The sequence below is a fragment of the Ahaetulla prasina genome, chromosome 2 (genome assembly GCF_028640845.1).
Source record: "Ahaetulla prasina isolate Xishuangbanna chromosome 2, ASM2864084v1, whole genome shotgun sequence".
Lineage (NCBI taxonomy): Eukaryota > Metazoa > Chordata > Lepidosauria > Squamata > Colubridae > Ahaetulla > Ahaetulla prasina.
In genome coordinates, this window is record NC_080540.1 from 110244096 (window position 1) to 110264606 (window position 20511).

The 20511-nt window shown below is 36.0% G+C and overlaps 1 protein-coding gene and 1 long non-coding RNA gene across 2 annotated transcripts in view; one reads left to right on the forward strand and one right to left on the reverse strand.

Annotated features, from left to right (window-relative positions):
• LOC131191961 (uncharacterized) overlaps positions 1 to 19530 on the reverse strand; it is a 29250-nt gene extending 9720 nt beyond the window's left edge. The window contains exon 1 of the long non-coding RNA XR_009153614.1: positions 15121 to 19530. This is a non-coding gene — a long non-coding RNA (uncharacterized LOC131191961). The remainder of the gene's footprint in view (positions 1 to 15120) is intronic.
• Positions 1 to 20511, forward strand: part of LOC131191957 (rho GTPase-activating protein 7-like) — a 113485-nt gene that overhangs the window by 13217 nt on the left and 79757 nt on the right. The gene's annotated exons all lie outside the window — the stretch shown is intronic.

Genomic DNA, 20511 nt, shown 5'->3' on the forward strand with positions numbered 1-20511 from the left:
TACAAATGTATTTGTCAGATTAAAAAAATAGATTTATTCTATTAAAATACATGTAGGTTATGTAGTATCATAGGAGTTCCAAATCACCAAGTGTTAATTGACATTTGGATGTTCTCAACCTTTGAATCTACTTGAAGAGTCCCAAGAGAGAGAATTGCTCTGGTAAAGTACAAGTGTTCAGGTACTCTAGAATACATGATATCATAGATATGCAAATAGAGTATCTCTTGTGTTTATATCAAAAGATTTCTTGAAGATATGTTGATGTTCTTCAAAAGAATGTCATGGTTTCTGGGAGGATATGCACTAAGGATAATTCTTAAGTAGATAGCTTCCTGTTTAACTTGGAGAGCAAAAGATATCTACCTTTCATAAATATGTCAAATAAAATGATCATTGCCAATGTTTCAGCAGTTCTTTTTTTTTAAAAAAAAATGAGTAAATTATTTTTTTCTTTTTTTATCAGGGTTTTTATTAGTTTATAATATAAAATACAAAAGAATATATTGGGAAAATAAGGGAGGGAGAAGAGAAGGGAAAAGTGTAGGACAAAGGGAAAAAAACGAAAGAAAAGGGATTGACTTTTGACTCCCTTTGGACTGACTCTAGAATAAGATAATAGCAACAAACTTCAACTTTTACATAATAATGTAAACTAACCATTTCTATACCAACAAACCTATCTAATCAGTTAAACCTAAAATCAAAGTTTCATTTTTTCCCCCACCTTCAAGCACAAAGTCCAGAAGCGGTTTCCAAGTAGAAACAAAAGTAATTGTATTTTTTTCTTTGATGAAAACAATCAATTTAGCTATTTATTTATTTATTTTGTCACAACAGTATATATAAGCATAAGCATGAAGTAACTATATAATATATAAGCATATATATAAGTATGAAATAACTATATAAATTGGATATAATGAAAGGAAACAGTAGGACAGGAACGGTAGGCACGTTTGTGCTCTTATGCACGCCCCTTAAAGACCTCTTAGGAATGGGGTGAGGTCAACAGTAGACAATTTTTGGTTAAAGTTTTGGGGATTTTGAGTAGATACCACAGAGTCTGGTAATGTGTTCCAAGCATTAATAACTGTTACTGAAGTCATATTTTCTGCAATCAAGATTAAAGCGGTTAACATTAAGTTTAAATCTATTTTTTGCTCTTGTATTGTTGTAATTGAAGCTGAAGTAATCCTCAACAGGAAGGACATTGCAACAGATGATTCTATGAGTTAAACATAGATCCTGTCAAAGGCGGCGGAGTTCTAAGTTTTCAAGTCTGGTGGTATAAGGTATGTTGTTATATTCAGAGGAGTGGAGAACTTTCTTGTAAAATATTTCTGGACACGTTCAATTGTATTGATGTCTGAAATATGGTATGGGTTCCAGACAGGCGAGCTGTATTCAAGTATTGGTCTAGCAAATGTTTTATAAGCTCTGGTTAGTAGTGTAGTGTTTCTGGAGAAGAAGCTACGTAAGATTAGGTTAGCAACTCTTAATGCCTTTTTTGCGATGTAGTTGCAGTGGGCTTTGGCACTTAGGTCATTGGATATGAAGACTCCAAGGTCTTTGACTGGGTGGGGGTCATCTGTAAGGTACTGTCCGTCGAGTTTGTATTTAGTGTTTGTATTCTTTTTTCCAATGTGAAAGACAGAGCATTTGTTGGTTGAGATTTGGAGTTGCCAAGTTTTTGACCATTCTGACACAAAGTCAAGGTCTTGAAGAGTAGCTGTATTATTGGTAGTGTTAAATAGTTTGACATTGTCAGTGAAGAACACACAATTACTTTTAATATGGTCACAGAGGTCATTAATGTATAATATGAAGAGTTTTGGTCCAAGAACACTGCCTTGTGGAACGCTGCTATTGACAGGAACAGGATTTGATAGGGCATTGCCTATTTTGACCATTTGTTGTCTGTTTGACAGGAAAACTGTTATACAATTGTGGAGGGGTCCGGAGATGCCATAGGATTTTAGTTTTAGGAGAAGTTTGTCGTGTACCACTGAGTCAAAAGCTTTACAGAAGTCTATGTAAATTGCATCTATTGTTTTGCCTTGATCAAGATTTGTAGTCCATATGTTTTTGCAGTGAAGAAGTTGTAAATTACATGATAATTTTTTTCTGAAACCAAATTGTTTATTAGAGAGTAGATTGTTTGTTTCTAGGTGGAGGGTAATGGATTGGTTGATGATAGATTCCATAACTTTACAGGTGACACAGCATAGAGAGATAGGTCTGTAATTTTCAACTAAGCTGGGGTCTCCTTTTTTGAAGACAGGGATGACTGTGGCTAGTGACCAAAGTTTGGGAAGGGAACTGGTCGTAAAGGCTTTTTCAAAGATTATGCTTAGGCGTTCTGCTATATTAGTGGAAAGCTTTTTTAAGAAGTATTCACACAGTCCATCAGGTCCTATAGATAGGGATGGTTTCAGTTTGCGAAGAGCTTTTTCAACATTTTCTTCAGTGAAATCTATATGTGTTAGGTCGTTTTTGGTGCGGTTGGGAAATTTCGGGTATGAGTCATTGCTGTTGACAAAGACTGAGCCGAAGAATGTGTTAAAGAGGTTTGCTTTTATCTGTATCTCTTTTATCTTATTTTATTTTATTTATTTATTTTTATTTTTATTTTATTTCTATCTCTGTTAATTCCATCAACTTTTGCAGCCATTCATCCATTATGGGAATCAAAGTGTCCTCCCATTTTTGTGCATAAAGTAATCTTGCGGCCGTCAAAAATATCATGTGCAAATTATTACAGCTGTATTTAAAATTTAACCAATAATAATACATATTTTTATATTCTGAAGAATACCATAGATTCTTTCCTTGCTTTCATTTGGTTTTCATGGGGGGGAAATGGGGTTCATGATTCCTGTTGCCATTGCCTCCTAGCTTATTACATCTCCCAAATTCCAGATGTTCCCAAATCCATACATTATGCAGCTCTGGTAGGATAGGGAAACGGCAGTTCCTAGCAAGGTTTATTATTTCTTCTTGTATTTTAAAGTAAAACTTATATCAGCATCTTTTTAAAAAAATATGCAAGCCTATTAATCATACATGCAAACATTAATTATTAAATCAAAATAATTATATATAAAATTAGCTTTTGGCACATTATAAAATTACAGTGATTGATTTGGTTTGTATGGACAATTAATCATCACATTTCTTGAGATGGCATAAAGGGAGAATTAGAAACATCACATAACAATCCTCATCATCCTGCTCTTCCTCCTTCTCCTCCTCCATGGAATATAGAAGTTTAAAAACTGGGTTCACAAATCATCCTGGTCCAGGGTCAGCTGGAAGAACCAGGCCTTTAAGTATTTCCTGAGGACCATGGAGTTGGATTTCAGAGGAAGTGATATTCCAGCAAACAAGAGCAGCAACAGAGAAGGATTTCTTTTTCATTGAAGGATCTTGGATCCAGTTCTTAACCCATTCACGGACAACCACTGAATACAGAAAACTGCTACTCGGACATAGGATGCATGAAAGGAAACCAGATAGTTATGTGTTTATAAAACTAAGAGTAAATGGAAGGAAGTAATGTATTTAAATAAAGCTAACCTCAGTGTAGAGATTATAATCTCAGTGTAGGAACTGATATATTAATATGGGGAAATAGTGGTATCAATTTAAGTATAAATGAAATGCCTAAATTGGATATCAGAAAGCTCGAATTTCTGTCACCTTTGGGGACTTGTGCAATATTTTGAATGATTGAGTTTTAGAGGAAAATGCTATTAGGAAGGAAATGAAGGTATTCTTTGAATAAACCAATAACTTATTTTTCTGAATCCCTTCATTTTATTCAATAAAATGAATTCTATTATTTCATTGAATGATGAATATTAATAGTAAATGCTTAGCTTCCAATGCGTGGTTTAAATATACGATTATTTATTTGTGCACATGGGATATGAGTCTAAAAGGATTATTGACATGATCCATTATGATGAAAAATTGAAAGTATTAGTGAAGGGCGCGAGAATAATGCAAGGATTCTAATGTGGCAGAGACTACTTTTAAGACAGTGCCAAGAAAGAATCTTGAGAAAAATGGACACAGAAAAAAAAGGAAGGGGAAAATTAGAGTAACATGACTGTAGGAAGAAAAAATACAAGTATTGTACACAACAGTATTATAAGGTTAAATTAATGTTAACCTTCAAGTGGGTTAAATTCAAGTGGACATAGAAGAAAATGATGTGGAAGTTTCTTGAACAGTCTGGAAGGAATGATATTGCAAAGTGCCAGAGAAGTGTACAGAGTAATGCTTAATGGAAGTATTAAAAAGAGGCTTGGTGTCAAGAGGAAATGGATGATGAAAGAAATGCAAATATACAATGATTATTACAAAAAATGAAATTAATAAAATTAGTGTGCAATGTAGATTGAGGGAGAAAGTTTCAAGAAATGTAGTCAAAGAGAGCAAGGAATGGTTAAAAGGAATGGCAACATTTCAGACAGGTTTTAATGGAAATTTAAAATACTGTTTTTGAAGAAGTGAGTGGATGACTTTAAGAATTAAAATGATGACATTATTTGGATATTTGTCTCTCAGATCTTGGAAGATTGGACAGCTTTTATGACTAAAGGCCTGCATGTCACGTTTGTTACCCATCTTTGGTGGATGTGTAAAAAAGTTAGACAATTTTGGAAATTTTAGACTAATTCACAGAACCTTCAAGATTAATATACAATTGAAAGCAGAAGCTTTCCTTATGGGATTTATGGATACACATCTAGGGAAAAAAGCATGGAACTTGGTTTTTATATATGAATAACTACAGTGAGATTCTTATATGCACAAAAATGGAAAGATTTGGCATTGTTCATAATGGAAGAATGTTTGGTGAAGATGATAGCATTTGCAGAGGTGGCTAAATTGACTTCCTTGATTAGAGAGAAGACAGTATCTACATTTACTGCCAACCAGAAGCCCCTTAGAAACATTGAATAATGAGAATAATGAAAGAAATTTTATTTGTTCTTTTTTCTTTTCACTTTATATTAGTTCTTATTCATTTTTATCTTTATGATTGGTTCCTGATTGCTTATTTGTACCCTAGGACTATAATTAAGTGTTGCACCTTATGATTCTTGATGAATGAATCCTATCCTATCCTATTCTATCCTATCCTATCCTATCCTATCCTATCTTTCCTGATTGCTTATTTGTAGCCTATGACTATCATTAAGTGTTGTATCATTAAGTGTTAAATTTGTACCCTATGACTATCATTAAGTGTTGTAAGTGTTGTACCTTGATGAATGTATCTTTTCTTTTATGTACACTGAGAGCACATGGACCAAGACAAATTCCTTCTGTGTCCAATCACACTTGGCCAATAAAGAATTCTATCCTATCCTATCCTATCCTATCCTATCCTATCCTATCCTATCCTATCCTATCCTATCCTATCCTATCCTATCCTATCCTATCCTATCCCTTTAAAATTATATTTAAAAAATGAATACCTCATCTTAATTTCTGTGTCTGCAATGAGATTACATTGTAATTATTTCACCACTGACTATAGTACTGTACATACAAGTAAATATGACTTTAAAAATATTTTAGCAGCTAATTATATTGCTGGATGTTTTACAGGCCAGTGACCATTTCCACCAGAGCTATAGATGAAAACTGGGAATGCAATGTAGAAATAGCACAAAACCCTGAAAGTTTATAAAAACAACCCAACTAGGAATCTATATTCTGCAGAGGAATAATGTGTAGCACGTTTACCATTTTGACAGCCCTGGATTTATCGCTGAAACTGGCACCTAACTGAGAATCATCTGCCAGGTACAGGAACACAGAATGTTCAGGAGAACATGTCGTTTTTTTCTTGTTTTGGAACAGCCATGGAAACGTCAAGTCTCTCTGGGCTAGAATATTCACAGTCTGTGTTGGAATTCAGAATACTTTAGAATATTAACTCTGGAAAAAGAGGAGTCAATGCAAATTGAATGCAAATACCTGGCTACTGGTCGGAATATTTAAAGTAGTCTCAAAAAATTACATTGTAAACATAGGTAGACTTCTGATAAGTGTCATTCATCTTGCTTACCAAATCATCAGAAAAATTATAAACTTTTGTGACCCTGTGATTCCTTTCTTGCGGCCCTTAGAAACCTTTCAAGCCATCTTTTTAGAAGATGACCAGACTGAGTCCGAGAGAGGGGTCAAATGTGACATCAGTCATGAGTCCCTTCACTCCCACAAGAGATCTAAGTCCAGCTCACCCAGAATTCCTTTTGTAATTCCCGCTAATTTTCCTTGACCGTTAGTAGTTCAGATTCTTGTAGAGAGCTGAAGCTTGCAATAAATCTTTATAGTCATTTGAACTGCCTAAATTTCCTGATTTCCCCAGTGCTTGACAATGCTGAAAACAACAATTTTCTGCTATCTGACTATGAAAATATTGCCTCATTTTTTTAAAGTTATCCCATTGAAGGAACACATCCCAATAATCTACTTTCTTAACCTCTATATGTAATGTTGTTTTTTCCTTCATTTGGTCAGCTCATTTGTAATCTAACTGTTAACTGTCCTGATTGGATTCTGTTGAATATATTCCTTTCTTTGTGTTCTGTTAGGCCAGGTGACTTCAAGTGAGTTGAATGATTTATCATCTGAAAACTTTAAAGTGTGACAGCTCCCACCTGCGCCTCATGAATAAGTATGCGATTTGTAAATTTTCACCTAAAATGTTCAAAAAGTATTGTAGAAACACACAGATTTCTGGTAGCAGCTGCCTTTTTTAGAATCAGATGATTTAGTTCATATACTCTCTCAGTTAGTGTTGTCTAGATAACTTGATTATTATTTATAACCACCTCTTCAATATCATGCTTGCATAAATCTTGCATTTGTAAAGCATTTTCTCCTAAACATATTCTTAACTGGTTTGTTTCAGTGCCCTTAAATTATCAGATGTTAGTTGATACTTCAGATATGAGAAGAGTGCATAAAAACAGGCAAAACATGACAACATGAATGATATAGTATCTATTGGCTGAGAACTGAGGAATGTAAAATATGTATTCAAAAGAAAAATGGCATAGAAATCTGGCACTAGAATGGAATGGAATTTTATTATAGCATTGTTTGGAAACTATCCCTGGTGGATAATGGCTGGATTTATCTGCTGTAACAATTTGCACCCACAAGTCAGTCCTACATTGGATAGAGTGAGGTAGCTGCATCATGTAGCAAATTTTGAGGGCCATCAAAGAGCATAATTAGATATCTTGTTTGCTCTTACTGTATTTTTCCAGATGAGGAGAGGGAGAAAAACTTCTGGAATCTTTTATTTGCTTATTGATTTTGCCTTAGGATCCCAGAATCAACCATTCTATTACATCGGTACATTGGTACTCAAAAAAGGCTTTAAGAGTTGTAAACCTAATCTTACGTAGCTTCTTCTCCAGAAACACTACACTACTTACCAGAGCTTATAAAACATTTGCTAAACCAATTCTTGAATACAGCTCGCCTGTCTGGAACCCATACCACATTTCAGACATCAATACAATTGAACGTGTCCAGAAATATTTTACAAGAAGAGTTCTCCACTCCTCTGAATACAACAAAATACCTTATGCCACCAGACTTGAAATCTTGGGTTTAGAAAACTTAGAATTCCGCCACCTTCGACAGGACCTGTGTTTAACTCATAGAATTATCTATTGCAATGTCCTTCCTGTTAAAGACTACTTCAGCTTCAATCACAACAATACAAGAGCAAACATAGATTTAAGCTTAATGTTAACCGCTCCAATCTTGATTGCAGAAAATATGACTTCAGTAACAGAGTTGTTAATGCTTGGAACACACTACCTGACTCTGTGGTCTCTTCTCAAAATCCCCAAAGCTTTAACCAAAAACTGTCTACTGTTGACCTCACCCCATTCCTAAGAGGTCTGTAAGGGGTGTGCATAAGAGCACAAACGTGCCTACCGTTCCTGTCCTATTGTTTTCTTTCATATATCCAATTAATATAGTTACTGCATGCTTATGCTTATATATATATGCTTATATATTATATTGTTACTTTCATGCTTATGCTTATATATACTGTTGTGACAAAATAAACAAATAAAACAAATAAACTGTTAATTGGCTGTGGGAGGCATGATACATATCAAAAATGATGAGTACCAAACAATTTTTTCTCATAAGGAATAATGTAACAAGACAGCCAACACCGATAAGTTCTAGCTTGTGCATTGAGTACCAAACAAACAATGATTACTGGGACAACATTTTCACATCAAAATGTTTTGAGTACCAAATTAAATGAATTTCAAAGTAGCTGAGTACCAAGGCACCACTGTATATGATTAATAATAGCAGGTGCTTGAGGTTTTCCAGCATACCTTTCTGGGTCCAAATGTAAGCATCTTTTTACTATTTGAAATTGCTCTGCTGGAAAGCTACCTGAAAATGGAATGGAGGTCACAACCCTCAGCTATCCTCCCACTAAGCAGGTACAATATTATGCTCTTGGTGGCAACCAGTTATACTTGTTATATAAAAATTATACTCTCTGTGAACTAGTTCTCTTGATTTTTTTTTCACTGTCTCCAACTCTAGCGAAAGCCAAGGAATCAGTTGGACTCTGTGGAAGAAGAGAGAACACTTGAAAGTGATTATATCAATATATTTTTCCATCTCCCCATTCCTTAGTGAGGTAGTAATGCTTCATAAAATCATGCTAAATTGAACCGTTTTGGCAACCATCTGGCTAGAAAAAGTACTATCCAAACATGTGGTCTCATGAAATTTTTTCTGCTCTTCTCACAGTTCACTTCCTCAGTTGCACTTCCTAAAATATAACTCATGATCTTTTCCTGGGAATTTATCCAAGAGAAGAACAAGAAATACTGAGGATCTATGAATGGTGGTAATGGAAAAGAATGATGAAACCCTTCATAGACCTCTATCTACGTAAATACTGCAATTATTTCGATATGCTTTTACTTTATCCTACTGAAAAAAGAATTCAAAATATTTTAAAAATGAAGAACTGTGTCAGACCATTTAAGATGCTTGTATTATTAAAAAAAAAAATCAGAGAAGCAACTGGGTGTCAAGCTTCAGGCAGTAAATGAAGATGAGAATCTGCTCTTCTGGACAGTAAGATAATTTAATATCTTGAAGACTAATATATAGAATGCTTTGAAATCAGGGATAATTCTGTATGTAAAATGGAACATCATTGCCATTCCTCTCTACAAACACAATTTGGGAAGCTTATGAACGTTCACTCACTGGAATTAGAAAAAAAATATGTGAGAAACTGTGATCTTCTTGGATATTGTTCTCTTATTAATCATACCAACATGCCAAGATTCAACAGGAAGGCAGCTAAAAGAAGGGAAAAAAAATAAACATTCTCTATTTCAAAAACTTAGAAACTATTATAGGGAAAGATTTCCCCTGGCCATTTGTGCCCTAGTCTAGGGGGGTGGTCCTCATCTCTGTTTCTTATCTGAGGGAACCAGCATTGTCTGAAGACATTTCTGTGGTCATGTGGCCAGCATGACTATATGCCAAAGTTCCATGGAATGCTGTTACTTTCCCACCGAAGTAGTACCTATTTATCTACTCACATTTTGCATGCTTTCAAATTGCTAGGTGGGCAGGAGCTAGAGCAAGGAATGGGAGATCACCCCAGTCTTCGGATCTCAAATCCGGTCTGTCAGTTTTCCTGCTGACAAGCTCAGCATGTTTAACCGCTGAGTCATTGTGCCCCCGAAAAGTATTATAGTTCATTTTAAATTTTAAAATCTTTCCTGAGATACATTCTGACTTTGATTTGACTGTAACAAAAGAAGCTTTTCTAAAATTCATCTAAAAAAGGGAGATGCACAAGTTAGTATATGTCAAGTCTGGATTCTGGATTAACAAGTATGTGGTCTTTTTTTGAAACTAACAGCGGTGTCTTCTCCTTAACTTTGATAAGGGGGAAAAAGTTCATTGTAAGGAGAAATTAAAAACAAGACAATCAGCAATTTTCTGGAAAGTTTGCTAAATTAATAAATTTCCTTCCTATTCCCATATGGATCTCAAAATTGTTACTGCTGTTTAAAATGGTAACTGCAGCAAAGGAAAAAAAAAAGAGAGAGAAAATAATTTGATTAAAAATCATTCAAATAACATTTTATTTATCCAACTTATATGCCACTCATCTAGAAACAAAAAAAAAATCCTTTCCAGTCCAACAGATTATTGGAAATATATGTGTAAATGGTTTAGGATTATCTCTGCCTGATGATTAGCAATATAACTCTCCAAAATTAGAACTGGACAAAACCTGTATAGAGGGAGAAGAAAGAAAATAGAAAAGCACATTTGGAAAATAGTCTGGATCCAGCCATGGGCTGTGAAGAAAAAGATTTAAAAAAAAAAAAGTTTTTACCATACATCCAATAGGAAATGCAGTTTAAACAATGAAACCAATTATTTTCCTCTCCTCTCCATTTATCTCCACTTCACTCCATCTACTCTACTCTAGTATTGCCCAACTACAAATTGACTCAGGGTGGCTCATGCACAAAAAATGACCAAAAATATGTGAATCAATTTAGAAACAAATAGGTCTTGTCAGACCATAATCACTTACTTCTAGCCATATCAGATATTCTCTGCCCACCTTAGGGGAAGCTAATTCTAAGCAACCTAAAAGTTTTGGGCAGAAAGATTAGGGAGGATTGATGCAATTATTTTCTCCTGCCCCCCACATGTACAGATTGGCACCTGTATCCTGTCTTTGAAGTTCCTTCTTTGTTCATTTATGACTTATGCAAGCCTTATAGATTCTCAGCTCTAAACGGAGCCTTGTTTGTGTAGTTACACTTTTAAATGAATCTATGTTGCTCTCTTTGTTTTTTCTGTCCTAGTTTTTAAGATGTTGCAATGTTCTGTGATGTTGTAATTTTATGGTTTTAATCTGGAATTTGTGCATGCTTTGAGATTTTTTTTCCACAATTACATTAAAAGTTTCTTACAGATTTTCATAGCTTACTTACACATATATTTTCCTATCTAGTCTGGGAATAGCATCATATAGTATTTTTTCTATCCAGCAATATACTTCACGAAAGATAGACAGACACAGACTTCAGAGTATAATTAGAACTGCAGAAAAAACAATTGCTACCAACCTGCCTTCCATTGAGGATCTGTATACTGCACAAGTCAAAAAGAGGGCTGTGAAATATTTACAGACTCCTCGCATCCTGGACATAAACTGTTTCAACTCCTACCCTCAAAACGATGCTATAGAGCACTGCACACCAGAACAACTAGACACAAGGAAAGTTTCTTCCTGAACGCCATCACTCTGCTAAACAAATAATTCCCTCAGCACTGTCAAATTATTTACTAAATCTGCACTACTATTAATCTTCTCATTGTTCCCATCACCCATCTCCTCCAACTTATGACTGTGTGACTGTAACCTTGTTACTGGTATCCTTAAGATATATATTGACTGTTTCCCTATGACTATCATTAAGGGTTGTACCTTAGAATTCTTGACAAATGTATCTTTTCTTTTATGTACACTGAGAGCATATGCACCAAGACAAATTCCTTGTGTGTCCAATCACACTTGGCCAATAAAGAATTCTATTCTATTCTATTCTATTCTATTCTATTCTATTGGCAAATGCAACCTCTTTTATTTACTAGTGTGGGCTAATCCTTTCGATATTGCCTGACTTCTAAATATAAGCAGGGATAGATAGATAAAAAGTCTCACTGGTAATATACTTCATGGAGAATGGCATAGTCATTCCCTGCGTTCTTTTTTGTTTGTATGTAAATACATAGTCTTCTCTTATGTCAATATAGAATGCAGGTACAGTATAATCCCTACAGTTCCAAAAATATATTTTTGCTATGTTTAGTCTCTCTGTTAGATGAAATTAAAATATTTGTCATGACGGTTCCTAAAAACCGTAACTTGCTTTCATGGGCTCAGTTAGTCTGCTAAAGTCACAGAGTCTAAACATAGCTGGATTCTTCTCTGGTTCAGGAAATATATTAGCAAAACCCTGTAGCCTCCTTAGCTATGTGAATGTTTACACATTTCCATTAAACAAAAAAATAAATACATTTTCTTTGGCTCCTTAAGAATGTATTTGAGGAAACAGCATTTCTAGTGGTTAAGACAAGCAGGAACTTTGCCGAGCAGTACAAAGGAAACTTGTCACAAGGGGACTGGTGACAAAAGTAAAATTTTGCATTTCCAGATTTGTCGGATTCTTACCAAATATGGCCATAAAACCACATGCAGGAGAGCTTGTTCTTCAGCTGTTTTGTGGGAAGAGTCTTTGCTTGATAAACAGAGCATATGCACTAAAACAGAAGGTCCATCTGGCATCTCTACGCAGGGGTGCAACAAACTCATTTCTGTCTACAAGTCTGGACAGGCACTGTTTGTAGAGACCAACCTGCCCCCCCCAACTGACTGTTCATCAGGAATGTTGGTTTTCAATCCCCAAATCTTCTAGTCAGTCTGGAAATGATGGGGTAGACACCTCCTTACTAATTCATTTCCAGCAATTTCTATGCAAAATGGAGAGAATTCAACTTCTACTCATTTTAAGAAAGTCCTTGCATAATATCCATTCGCAAAGTTATGTCTATCGTAGTGAGGTAATTCAGCTAGAAGGCAGGATGCTGCTTTGAAGGGACCAGTATGTTTCCTCCCTCTGCAGTTAACCTTTTTGTCTTTGGCTTAGCTTTCTAAGTTCAGCACATTCTTTTCCAGATTGGTTTATCTGCCAGGCTGAACTTCTTGTTCTTTTTTTTTTTCCAAAATTCTTTAGACATGTTCCAAATTGCTCTCTCAGTTTGTACAGGGTGCTGGCCAGGACTGTGAGATTTGATTGTTCTTTTGCATGAACTTGGACAGGTGAACAATTTGAACACTACTGATATTCCTCTGGCGCAAGATGATGCACAGGAAGACAACAGTGGCAGGCAGGCATGCTACTTTTTAGGGAATCTTATCTACCATCAATGCTTTGCCCACGGAGAAACTATTCTTATTCAGATTCTAAAGAATCTCAGGATTTCTGGAAATGGACTGAATGTTTTGCTTTACAGAATTGTGATTAACATGTTGAGTTACAGATAAGCTTTAAAATGAACAGAATTTTTAGGGGAGAATAGTGATCAGAGCTCAACATGGGATGGGATACGCTTTATCACAACCAAGACATCTGAACTAGATAAAAGCTCAGTCCAGACTACATTTTAACTTCATAAAATTTACTGTGTGCATGATTTCTGAGATGGTATCTATAAGAGAAGGAAATAATATATGACTGGAAGATTTGAAATGGATCTCCCAAATGATGCCATTCCCTCCTATTGCTGGATCTATCCTTCCAAAAAGTTGTATGTTGGAATGAATATAATGACTTTTATATAAAAGAGAATACAATGACTTTTCTCTGTAAATGTATGACTTGGAAAGCCACAATCATATGAATTTGGCTAAAAGGTTGCAAACTTTCCCTGATACTTTCAATATACTATGGCTGGTGGAGAGAAAATAAACTGGAAGTTGGAAACACATAAATTAAACGTTTGTAGAAGCTCAGGTAGGCTCCTTTACCAAATTTGGATAAAGGGGGAAAAAAGTTGAATCATCTCTAATGTATTAGAAATCAACAGCATTGTTGAGGTTGACAATCATATGGAAAACTCATCCAAAAAAGAGAGTAATCTACATCTTCTTTGAATGAATTTTTGGTGGTTACTAACAGATTTTGTAACAGTTACCAAAGAATAATTAACTATAGGTCATAGAACTTATCCTGTATCTGATTGCTTTTTCCTAGCATGATAACGCAGTTAAATGTTTCACAAGCATTTATTTGTTTGTTGATGTTAGCTAGACAATTCAAGCAAAACAAAGCCTTCTTTCTGGACCTGATTATCTTAAGGCATTTTTATTATTAAGCAAGTAATAAAAGAATGTATTCTCTCTGTACTCCTAGTACCGTACTAAACAAGTACAATAGAGAACTTGTACTTTCATAGCATTCACCATGTCATTTTAAAAAAGGTACATACGGAGTTGTAGAAAAGTTTGCATGAAGATATGTACTGTATGTGTTTAGGAAAATATGGGTTAAGAATTATAGCACCATTAAAGATTTTTTAGATTATGTATTTTAATGACCATTCAGAGTATCACAGGATTTATATTGGTTTCGAGAAGATGAAAGAGGTACAGGGTTTTTTTTTTGTTCTTTTTCCTGTAGGTGTGGTGAGAAATGTTTTTATTTTACATGATGGAAAATTTGGGGATACTCCAGGGTGTTCTTTAATTAGGTAAAGGTTCCCCTCGCACATATGTGCTAGTCGTTCCCTACTCTAGGGGGCAGTGCTCATCTCCATTTTAAAGCTGAAAAGCCAGCGCTGTCCAAAGACATCTCTGTGGTCATGTGGCCGACATGACTAAATGCCAAAGGCACATGGAATGCTGTTACCTTCCCACCAAAGTTGGTCTCTATTTTTCTACTTGCATTTTTTTACGTGCTTTTGAACTGCTAGGTTGGCAGAAGCTGGGACAAGTAACAGGAGCTCACCCCGTTACGCGGCACTAGGGACTTTTCAATCAACAAGCTCAGCATCTTAGCCAATGAACCTAGTGTTCTTTAATTAAATAAGCCCAATTTCTTCTGCAATGTATATTTATAATGCAAACAGATTAAACCTTTAACCTAAATAAAACCTTAGTCAAGTTTATTTATTGTGATTTCTGAAATTCATTGAATTATATAAAGCAGTTGTCAAGAGAAGATAACCCAGACACCTGAATGAAGCTTCATTGTTTCCTCTGTCTTAAGAAATGAACTTGTGACATATATTCTCTACTCCAATTCATTAGCTTGTCATAGTAAACAGAAATTCTGGGGATGATCAAATAATGGAACTATCTAGAATTTATCTCAAAGCCATATAATTGTAGAAATAAAGTACCTGCTCCATACACATAAAGTCCCAGACTCAGTCTTCGCCCTCCAAATGCTTTGAAAGACTACAATTAAAAATTTGAAAACAATAGAAAAGTACCTGTAGTTTGCCATTAACTTCTCTTTTTGACTTGCCATGCCAGTCTGTAGATTTGGGTTGCTCCCATCCAAATATTGACCAGGTCTAACTTTACTTAGCCTTTGTCAGAGAGAAGCCAAGTAGACACTGTAGTGGACTGCTAATCTTAAATCCCAAATCTAGTGTTTCTTGCTGTAAGTAATAGTATGCGGAAACATGCTATGACTTTCTGGATCTACAAGAGAAATGCAAAACTGATTTGTCTCAGTTTACGTGTGTGTGTGTGTGTGTGTGTGTAATATGAATAAATGATAGTGTTTTCTATTGGGAAACAATATAGCACAAGGCGAGAAAGCAATTGCTTCTGGGGTGTGGCTTCCAGGTAAGAGTAGCAAATATAAAGCAGGAAAAGTCTTAAGGGAATCCAGAACCATTTTGAGAATCACTATAGAATGTTTGCATATGTTATGCAATCCAATGAATAATAAAAATTTCAATGAAAGGGAAGTTGCAGGATATAGAAAAGGACAAAACAACTTTGGGTGTGCTCCCTTCGGAGTTAAACCGAATATTCAATAGCTTTCTTTTTAGGAAATGAAGAAGAATTCTAGGAAAACTGAAAGAGCTAGCTCAATAAAAAAGCCATGTTTCTGGAGAAATTCAGAAGTGGTACAACAAAACATAGGAAAGTTAGAGGTGGCTTTAATGTGCTTGACCTTGCCAATTGATAGGTGAGAATAAAACTTTGATGGCTGCTTCTAAAGGAAGTATTCTCTTTTTAAGTGCTTGCAGGCTCCTTAAGGCCAAGTAGGGACTGGCTGGGGGGCCAATGTAAGGAGCAATAACACTGCCTGTCTTTCAGAATCATTCCAGAAGTGCAAATTTTATATCAGTGCAAAATGGCATTATCAGTCAGTGTGGCCTAAGGGTGTACCTAACCTTCAGCCAGCACTGCTTGTGGACATGCTGCTTGATAACCTATCCTAGTCCCTTGCCCAGATGTTAACTAAGTGGTGTTTAGTTTTCTGGTCTTCCTTCTTCCACTTGCTGAGTATTGAAATTTGTTTGCTTTTCTCCAGTTTGCTGACACCTTATCAGTTCTCCAGGAATTTTCAAAGATGAGAATCAGCGGTTCTGAGATCATTTTGTCCAACACCTTGAACATCCTGGAATGTAGTTCAATAGCCCTGGAAACCTAATTCCTTTAGTGTTTTAGGCCTGAGCTTCATTCTATCACTTTTTCCAAGCATTTGGGAGATTTTTTTTTTCCTGAGAAAATATTGCAGATATAAAGGTGTTAACTGGCAACAAACAGTTCCACCCTCTTCCTACTTCTTATTATTGCTTTTACACCTTTCCCATGCAACAAATCAAAAGCCTCCATTCTTCTTCTTTTATTTTAGACATACTGCCACATCGCTATCTTTCTTATAATTTGCATTGTTTGTTAATTTTATCATATTCTAGGCCCGTGATGGCAAACCTTTTCCGGACTGAGTTCCCAAAGGGCACGAATGTGTGTGCGAATGTACACGTGCGTGCCCGAACCCCCAAAATGCAATGTATGCACATTTTGCCATGCCCCCTGCACATGCGCACATGCACCCCTGTATGCAACCCCTGTGCACGCAGCAGAGACCCAACAACTAGCTGGCCGGCGGGTGGCACGCGCACATGCACGGCAGAACTGAACTGGGGTAACGGCTCCCGTGCCCACAGAGAGGCTGCTGTATGCTACCTGTGGTACATGTGCCATAGGTTCAACATCACAGTTCTAGGCTATAGCTTAACATTTATGACTCCATCCAAATAGACTCAAGGGGAAAGTTTCTCCTCCTCCTGAGTTACTAGACTCTGTTTTCTACAGATTTTTTCCCCCTACTGCTAAATTTGTTAGTAAATCCATCTTTTACCCAATAGCTTCCTAAAAGCTTTATTTCTTCTTATGAGGATGTTTTCTGGCTATATCTTTCAGTATATTGTTTTCTAGGGTCACATATCCCTCTTGGGCTTCTTTAGGACTTCAAGGACTCAGTGAGATCATTCATAAACTAGGTTAAGTAAGATTACAAAACTAATTTAATTGAAGATAGATTAGGATGAATTACTTTAATGCATTCTTTGGAAGTGATTCTAATAATTTTAGGAGGATATCCTGGATAAATTCCTGAACCTTGGTAGAATCTAAGGCCAGAGGCATATTATCTTAGAAGTTTAGCACTCCTACACTTACATGTTGTATGAGGAATTACGCTGCACTGGAAAACACATTTTAGACACAATCATATTTGATTATGTGGGAAGATTTGAGTATCTTCCTCAAATCTTCCGTTGAGGAATGATTTGCATACTCTGCACAACAATTCAAAACTGTATAGGCAGAAATGGCTGGGTAAAGGAAAAAAACCTTTCTGATTGCAGATCTTCTATTTGCCAAAATATTCTGAAATAATGAAAAGGCAAACTTTCTGAAATTAGTATCCTGTCATCTTTTGAATGTGAAAATAGCTTTGCTGGGGCCTGTTAATACAGATTGATTGACGTGCTGGAATGTTATTAAAATATTAAAAGTCAAAAGATTTGTGCATGCAATACACCAATTAAGATCACAAGCCATATTTAGATTTCTACTATTCCTTTTGGATGTTTTGGAAATTGTTAATAGTGGCAAACATAGATTGTTTTCAGCACTTTTCCTCTATAATTTAATTAATGCGACCCCATATTTTCTACCCTCTGTTAATGCTAGTCAATGATAAGGAGAGCTATATTTAAGTGCAGTGTTGTGTTGTGTCATCAAGATGGACCCAGAACCCTTATGCTGATATTTGTTATAATTGTTAAGAAACACATATCAGATAAAACTTTGCACTTCTTATTTTTCTTTTTTTAATGTCTGTATTTTCTTAGTTTGCATTAGTGTTTTTTTTTATCTTTCCTTCTGTAAAGAATACAGAAGCAAATTATGGTTGACTTATGACCATAATTGGGCCCAAAGTTTCTGTTGTTAAGTGATACATTTGTTAATTGAGTTTTGTCCCATTTTATGACCCTTCTTACCATAGTTGTTAAGCAAATCACTGCAGTTGATAAGTTAGTAATCCGGTTGTTAAATGAATCTGGTTTCCCCATTCACTTTGCTTGTCAGAAGGTCACAAAAAGTGATCACATGACTCCAGAACACTGCAACCTCATAAATATGAGCAAGTTGCCAAGCATCTGAAGTTTGATCACATGATCATGGGGATGCTGCAAAGGTCATAACTGTGAAAAATGGTCATCAGCCACTTTTTTCAGTTCCGTTGTAAATTTGAACAGTCACTAAATGGACTGTTGTAAGTTGAGGACTACCTGTAATAAAAATTAGGATATAAAAAAGATAATACAAATGGATCTTTCAATCAAGGTGGAAATAGAAAAATGCTTCGACGGTGTTCATGACAACTGCAATTGTAATATGACAGAAGGGGAATGTTAACCCTTGTGGAATCATCATATTAGCGCTATGTAATTAATTTTCGTTTTGGCATGGCCCCACCCACTGTTTGAAGGATCATCTGTGGTATGTCACTCAAAAGCCAAGGGCTGAATCCTCTGTATCTTAAAAGGCTGCCTGCTCCTTTCCTAGATCACACTATAATTGACAGAGAGATTATTGCAAAATCAAGGGCCAAAGGCCACTTCAAGGAAACCATGTAAATACGGGCATGGCAAAGAAAGCAAAGCATTACTCAGGGACATATCTTGCATGTGATGCATAGTTCAACCGAGTTGTTTCCCTTTGCATCTCATAACAACATGATGCAGATACGAGCCTGCAAGCAGGACAAGGTCTGTAAAGGGCGTGCATAACAGCACAAACGTGTCTACCGTTCCTGTCCTATTGTTTCCTTTTGTTATATCCAATTAATATAGTCATTACATACTCATACTCATATATATGCTTATATATTGTATAATTATTTCATGCTTATGCTTATATATATCGTGTGACAAAATAAATAAATAAAAAATAAATAAATAACATGTAGAATGAGGTAATTTCCTGCCTGGTCCTTCAACCTGATGGGACCTTATAATGAATCCAGATAGAAAAGAAAATGGATAACTCTGCGTTTGTGTCATATCTCCAAGAGCTTAATCAGGGTGTGGTGTGTATGTTTTCTCCATTGCTGTGCTTCCCCTCCCCTCTATTTGTTACATGATTATTCAACTGGTTCTGCATGAAAAACTACAGGTTTTTCATTAGCTATCTGTTCCAGAAAGATTAGGTGTCCAGTTCCTTCTCTAATTGTTTTCTATTTGTGAGACAGGGTGAGAGATTTTGTTTCCCTTCCCAGAAAAGTAAAGCATAGAAGAACCTATTAACACCACCGTCTGTCCCCCCCCTTCCCCCCCTCAAAAAAATTTTTTTTTGGTGGCCTTCCTGTTTAAAAGCCAGCACTTTGTTTCTATCCAACAATATGAGCTCATTCGAACTCTAGAAAAACAAACAAGAAAAAATAAATACAGGGCACTTTGTGCTCTTAAGTAATATCCTTGGGTTGTTGGCAACGATTGCATGGAAAGCTACACGGAACTTATTCATATGATTCGAAAATTGGGTGGACTTCCCTTTTTGTGTGTGTTTAACCTTTAGCACAGCAGGGAATAACTGGGTGGTATGGTAAAAAAGGATTATCTTCCCAGGATATTTCCTACTCTTGTTTAAGTTATTCAAAGGACATTTCTTTGGCTAAGAGTTTGATGCTGTCTGTCTTTCTCTAAAAAGGTAGAACTGGATCTCTGAGTTGTTGGATATGATGAGAATCTGTGCTAACTGATAATAACCCCCAGACTACTACAATGTTTTGTCAATAGCATACACACCATCCTATTAAGAAAATGTTGTTTATTGGCTGCTCGGTTTATTTTTTTCCTTCCTATAGTTTCTTTATTCAGGTTCTTCTGCTGTACCAGAAGACATCCAAAGAGAAATAGTGTGTGTCTCGGTGCATGCATGCACAAACACACACAATAAGTCCTTTTTTTAGTTGCTCATGTCAAAGATGGGGAGCTGAGTCAGCTCCCTCCACATCAGTGGGTTTCAAAATTTTTTACTACTGGTTCTGTTGGTGTGGCTTTGTGGGCGTAGCATGGCTTTGTGGGCGTGGGAGGGGAAGGATATTGTAAAATTTCCATTTCCTCTCCAATCCAGGGGAAGGTTACTGCAAAATCTCCATTTCCTCCCGATTAGCTGGGACCTGGGAGGCAGAGAATAAATGGGGCGGGGCCAGTCAGAATTTTTACTACCGGTTCTCCAAACTACTCAAAATTTCCATTACCGGTTCTCCAGAACTGTTTAGAACCTGCTGAAACCCACCTCTGCTCCACATCATTCTTCCCCATGCTTGTGGTGAAGTCCATGGGGAT